Source organism: Numida meleagris, chromosome 26, assembly GCF_002078875.1.
Source record: "Numida meleagris isolate 19003 breed g44 Domestic line chromosome 26, NumMel1.0, whole genome shotgun sequence".
In the NCBI taxonomy this organism is placed as follows: domain Eukaryota; kingdom Metazoa; phylum Chordata; class Aves; order Galliformes; family Numididae; genus Numida; species Numida meleagris.
This window is the reverse complement of record NC_034434.1, coordinates 52687-59366: the sequence shown is the minus strand read 5'-3', so window position 1 is coordinate 59366 and position 6680 is coordinate 52687. Positions and strand designations below refer to the sequence as shown.

Below are 6680 nucleotides of genomic sequence, written 5' to 3'. Positions count from 1 at the left end.
AAACCAGCACATTTTTATTTAAAAAATCTCCTTAAATGAGTTTTCCCTTCCTCTTTGCTGCTCTCACCCTGCATGCCCAGAGGCCTGTGCAGGTGTTGTGGGTGACAGGGGGCTCTTCTCCCACCTCAGCTTTGGAGAAGATGGGGAAATTGCTGAAGGGGAATGGGTGACACACATCAGGAACCAGAGCTGCCAACGTTACGTCTCACATTTCCTCCTGCTCAGGTTGTGCAAAGAGCTGGGTCAGGTTTGAACAGGAGGTTCAGTCTGTGGCTCATAGCCCAAGGTCATATGAGATTTCTGCAAGACAGACAGTGGCATGTTGTGTTAGGTTGTTTTTACAGTGATAACCCAGTGCCCTCCCAGTCCCCAGCCCCCAGCATTCAAGTAAAGGTTTTCAGGGGGATGGAGGAGCGTGGCCATCCTCTCTTCCAACCACGTTGTTCCATATGGTGTTGTTCCAGTCTATCTCTGTGTTGGGGTAAAATTCACTTGGACCTAAGAGCTTCCTGCAGCTTAGGAGGGGTAAGGAAAGGGCAAGGATCATTTGTTGCTGAGCTGCCTTCCATCCTCATCAATCTTTTTTTCATCATTGGTAATAAGAATTCATGTAAACTTTCAAAAATCTTTGCAGGATCCACCATGCCATCTGCTTTAGATTCTGCAAGGCAACCTCTGAGAAGATACAGTCTGTGACAGAACTGCTTACAGATTTGTGGCTAGTCGGGTTACTATGTAGGTTGCTCCAAAAGTAATGCCTCCTTTTATTTCCATGGAAACAACAACAGATACAAAGAGCACAGTAACACTATTTGATAGAGAAAATTCTCAGCTACAAAATATTATTTTTCAACATAACCACCACCATTAGCTATGCATTTTTGCCAGCGATGAACAAGAGTCTGAATGTGTGCTCATCATAATCTCTACTAGCGGAGGTGACTCACTGTTGCGGTTGCCACTGCTGAAAGGCACCACCCATCCCACACTGTGCTCACATCTACTGTTTGGTCTCCATAAACATTCAGCAAGCATCGATGGATGTCAGTGGTACAACTTTTTCCACATGGAGGAATTCAATTCCATACCTTTGCTTCATATGCACTTCCTTGTCAGACTGCCCCTCTGCTCTCATCTGTCACACAGCAACAAAATTTAATGGAATATTGATGAGAAGGTTCAGCCTCTACTGGCATCCCACTAGCACCCACCTCTGATGTCATGGGCTGATATCATAAAATAGGAGGCATTACTTTCGGAGCAGCCTTCATACACAGACTTTGTACACAACCTTCTAAATGTGACGTTGTTTCTTCAATCTCTGAGCAATCTGTTCTGCTTTGCCTCTTCCCTGATTAATAATGCTCCTGTCAGCTTGGATTACAACCCTCTACTTTCTTTACCCCAGCTTAAAATACTTATGGTTTCATATTCTCTCCGAAGGGACATATAAGGGAAGAACTTTGCTCAGTTGCAGTTGATGATGGAAAAAAGAATGTGTTGTTTTGAATTCCTACAGGAGTCTCTATTGGATTCCTCAGGAATTACTGAAGGACAAATGCTATCTTTCACTATATCTGCTACACTTCCAGATCTCTGCTTCTTGTAAACGAGGAATGTTCATCTTCACTCCATTTCTGTTTAACTTGCAAACTGAAACAGAAACAGTGTTCCACTTATCAGTCCAAGATTTTGATATTAGCTTAGACATTATCCATCACTCTTATTTGCAGTGCTGGGATGGACTGAAGATGTTCCTACCAAACTAAGGCATACCCAAAGATCAACAGAGGTAGCCATAAATAGAATTCTTCCCAGTTATAGGAGGAAGGGCAAGTCATGACAGTAAAGTCAAGGTCAATAGCTAATTAGTTAATTTCAGAATTGAAGATGAGTGAATGTTTTTGATGCTTCAACCTCAGGGTGCATTTACTGAAAATAATTTCTCTATAGTAGGTAAATCCAACTGGAGGGAATCCTTTTGAGCTAAAGGCTGGAATAACTAAGAAATGGAAGAGAAAGTTGGAGGAGACTTGAGTGAACTCCATAGGTGGTGGAGAAAGTCAGATAAAGGAGCATAAAATAGTGAGCAAGTTACATCACCAGAGTAACCATGTGGAGAACAAAAGTAAGAAAATTTCTACATTGGTGGGTACCACAGTACAGTGGGCAATGTGGACAATGAATGAAGATTCCTTTAACCTCCTTTTACATAAGGCTGATCTTCTGCCCCACTTGCTTCTCCTCACTCCCATGTCTGTGTAATACAGGAAGATGCTTACGGTGCTATGCTGGTCATGCTAAATAGTTATATCACACCATCGTTAATGCAGGAAGGCCTTGCTTGTTTGCCACTACCTATAGGTTTGGATGGAGTATTTTTTATTCCAGTAATCTAATTGTTAACTAGTACATATTCTTATAATGTCAGCACCAGGTGTGTACCTTGGGGATTGCAAGAAGTTTCATGATACCACTCCATGAATAAACCTTATTGCCCTGGAATGAGGTTGGTATGCTTGTCAGAAATTACACAGGATGGACTTATGAGGACAGACTGAGAGAGCCGTGGCTGTTCAGCCTGGAGAAGAGAAGGCTCCAGGGGGACCTTGTTGTGGCCTTCCAACACCTGAAGAGGGCCTACAGGAAAGCTGGGGAGGGACTTTTGAAAAGGGCACATGGTGACAGGACGAGGGGAAATGGTTTTATACTAGAAGAGAGTAGATTTATACTAGGTATTAGGAAGAAATTCTTTACTGTGAGGATGGTAAGACACTGGAATGGGTTGCACAGTGAGGTTGTGAATGCCCCCTCCCTGGAAGAATTCAAGGCCAGGCTGGATCGGGCTTTGAGTAACCTGGTCTAGTGGGAAGTGTCCCTGCCTATAGCAGGGGGGCTGGAACTAGATGATCTGAAAGGTCCTTTCCAACTCAAATCATTCTGTGATTCTATGATTCTATGACTGTCATGGTTTTATGATTTTCGGTTATTGGTATTACACATCATAACATCATGTAGTGAATGTACCTCGTTCTCAGAAGAGAAGGACTACTACACTCCCCAAGATACTTTGCTCCTCTGTTACCATTTCCGGCCAGAGGGAAAAGATAAAAGCTTGCAGATCATGAGACCTCATCCCTTTTTCTGCCCATCTCTCGTCTTGGCAGCACCTCGCTCTCCAGCCGTCTTATCGTCAGCAGTAGAGTAAGGCCTACCTTGATTTTGGGACATTCTCTCTCTCTGTATTGGACTTATCAGCTTAAATTGTAATTATATTGTATTATAGTGTGTTGTTTTGCATTCCGATATCTTATTTATATTGTATTATAGTGTGTTGTTTTGCATTCCGATATCTTATTTAGTAAATTAGTTTGTTTCTCCTCACATTGTTGCCGCTGTTCTTTGCTCTCAGGGCCATCTCCTTATCCTTTTTCCCTTTTCCCTTTTCCTGGGGCGTGGGCCCGTGGGTCCCCCGTCCCCTTCGTCACGGAACCAGGCCGAACGCCCGTAAACCATTGACAATGACTTAATATTTTTAATCCAGTATGGCTGAATCTATGGGTTTTGATTGCTCTTGTGTCTTGACTTTGGATAGAATCTGGACAAAACATGTTTTCAATATTGCTCATTCAATTGCTTTCTTTTTTGGAAATTCTTCCCCTTATGGGAATTTATCTTTGTTCTGGCCTCTAGGAATCTTTATCACTGTAAATCTAGCCCATGAGACATGGTAGCAATGGATCTATCTCCCTCTCTTCTGAGGTCCCTACATCTCTCAAATTTTCTTTCTGATTTCTTCTTCCACAGTTCTCAGTGCTTTCTTTTCTTCACTCAAAATGCTCTTTTAGTAATAAAATCCTTTTGCTGTTTTCTGTTGTCTTTCCTTGTCTGAGTTCCTTCACTGTTGGTAATACTTGGATGTTGGCAACTGCCTTCTATTGGACGGCTCCAGCTTTGGAGAAGTTTCTCTTCGGTGAGGATCTTGGGAAGCACTAAGGGGCTATGTGCAGGACACACTTGTCCATCCCTCCCCCATTCCTTATTACACTAGATACCTAAGAATAGCCCAACTGAGTCAGTGGAGCAAGAACAGGTAGGACAGGTCTGCTGTGCCTGTGGCTTTTTCATGTGCCTACACCCAGGAGAATGAGAGGTATTGCATGCCCCTCCATCGTAAGCTGTTGCTAATGATTCCTTCTGCCCGGAGGACATGGTTGGGATCGATGGAGGGTCAGCCATTAGATGTACATTTCCCAGTGCCCAGCATAGCACACAGGGTCAGGGAGCTAATCATCACTCCTATCTTGCCTGCCCCACTGCGGTGTCCAGCCTACGGCAATTAGAGGTGCATTAAAGATTAAACAAGAGGTGGGGGGTCTAGTGAGTGTGTTGGAGTGATTCCAGAGTGGGTGGGCAGTGGTTGGCCCAAGAAGTGCATTTCTGCTGCAGCGGCCCCTACCTTAGATCTTTCAGCCGAACAAACTGGCGGCATCTCTGTTGAGACAAAGAATGCCTCCAGCTAAAATTCCACTATCTGACCTCAGAAGGGCTCCAGCTGTTTCTGCCACCAACATAGCAGCAAGAAGAAGAATGTTAAAGATGTTGGCCATGCTGAAACAGAACTCTACTTTACACTAGTGTGAATACAGCATGGCTCCAGTGTCGGTTCAGCCAAGTGTCACTTACCAACACCATGCCATGTATCGTAGAACATCAAGTAGATATACTGCAGGACCTGTGCATGTCTTCTAAGGTGGGAGGACTAAATAATCACCTTGCTTGACATATTTATTTCTAATGTCTCCTATCTCTAAAATCAGTGCTTTGCAATGGGAGTACATTCCTATCAGACTTGGGTATGTATGAATTGTCACCAGCAGCTATACATTTAGAGGCTGTTTGCAAAGCTTAGCACTCGAGGGAAATAGGAAAATGGTATGCAATACTGTCTGGAACTGTATGGGCTAAGCATGCTATGGTGGCTGACAGTCATCATGCAGACTCTGCCCTTTGGTTTCTCAAAACATCAGCTCTTCTTTGAGCCTCAAATTCACAGTCATCATTGTTTAGCAAAAGACCAGTTGCCAGAAGAGTAATTCAGAATATGGGCTGCTGTTGCTATTAATATGAACTGAGCATTATGCACTTCGTGTGATACAAGGAAGTGTTATTCATTTACTGGAATTATCCTTTTATCAAGTCAGTTTCCTATTGCATTTCACCCTTCATTGCACTGGCAGTTCATTCTTTTAACAAGGTTGTTTCTATTCTTGAAAATATATTCAGGAGGTTTAGTAATTTTACTGTGAAATACAAAAGGCAATGCTAGAGCAAAGTAAAGCTCAACTCTGCCTCTCTTTTGGGAATGAGAGTCATGGGCAGACCATGGGGACAATACTGAACACAAGAACCAAGTCAGGACAGGAATCAGTAGACAAAAGATTATCATGTCCAGTTTTAAAAAACAGGGGAAATTAGAATCATAGAATCATTAATGTTGGAAAAGACCTCTAAGATCCTCTAGTCCAGCCACTCACGTATTGCCAGTATTACCCACTAAGACATGTCCCTAAGGTACAACTTCATCGAGCAAGAAGACAGGATGGCATTCGCTTTTAAGCTAAAAGGTTAAGATGATTGACCAACATGTGGAGAGCAGCATGCTGGAGACTGTGTGAGTGAACTTCGTTCTAGCAGCCAAGCCATAACTAATAAGTACATCCTGTGAATCTTTACCTATCTAGTTTCTGCAGTTTTTCTTGACCTATGTCCTGAATTCCCTCTTGATCCCTTAAAATACTGCACTGGATTAGCTGAAACCAAAAATAAAAAAAGATGTTTTAAGAATATTTGAACATGCACGTGAGAATTATATTTGAAACCAAAACATGGTTTGCTGCACACTGTGTAGCAGAGCACTGTATTCCTGAGGTGGATGGTAGAATTCAGCCAGATCCGAATCTATGAGCTGCAGTTTTTCAGTTGGTGGTCTATCACGATGTTGTATGGCGACAGAAATCCAGGGGCTGAAGGAGGAAAACATCTCTGGAGTGACTGAAACCTCCTAAATAAAGAGAAAAAATAGATCACTTTAGTCAAAAGATTGGACATGAGTAGATGGGATGAAATTGCCAGTGAAAGCTGACGTTAAGTACTAAATTAATTATTTTCTGTGGTTAGGGTGGCTGTGGAGAAGGGCAAAGTGAGGATGATTGCTATCAAGTCAACCAGCAACCATGCTGTAGTGGTAGATGCAGAGTAAGCAGTATCTGAGTGTTGGGGCAGTGGAAGCTGGGTTATCAGGATGCTATAAAACATTTATGCTTCCAGGAAAGAGCCTCTGTTTAATTGTGTTTGATGGCTGGCTGATAAACCAAAGTAAAACTTAACAAGGAGCAGACTAGGGATGAACAGACCTGGCCCAGATCTGGGCTTGTAAACTTGAAATGTCTTATTTGGTGCTCTGTGAGGACATTTGTCTTTTAAATATTTTTGGCACCCTTCAGGAGCCTCTTTGACATGCAAGTCAACAACGACAGGACGTAATGGTTTTATTGGAAAAATAGGACTGCCTCAACATCCTTTAGAGTTTTACCATACAAGAAGTCAGGTGATGTCCATATATAATTGATTGGCCCAGAAGAGGAGATGAACTACCCTAGCAATTTACCAACGAAAGG

The 6680-nt window shown here is 42.7% G+C and overlaps 1 long non-coding RNA gene across 1 annotated transcript in view; it reads right to left on the bottom strand.

Moving 5' to 3' along the window:
• The window catches only part of LOC110388523, a 17083-nt gene continuing 10403 nt past the window's right edge, over positions 1-6680 (bottom strand). Inside the window, exons 2-3 of the long non-coding RNA XR_002432897.1 lie at positions 5863-6064; positions 1-300 (exon numbers count right to left, since the gene is read on the bottom strand). This is a non-coding gene — a long non-coding RNA (uncharacterized LOC110388523). The remainder of the gene's footprint in view (positions 301-5862; positions 6065-6680) is intronic.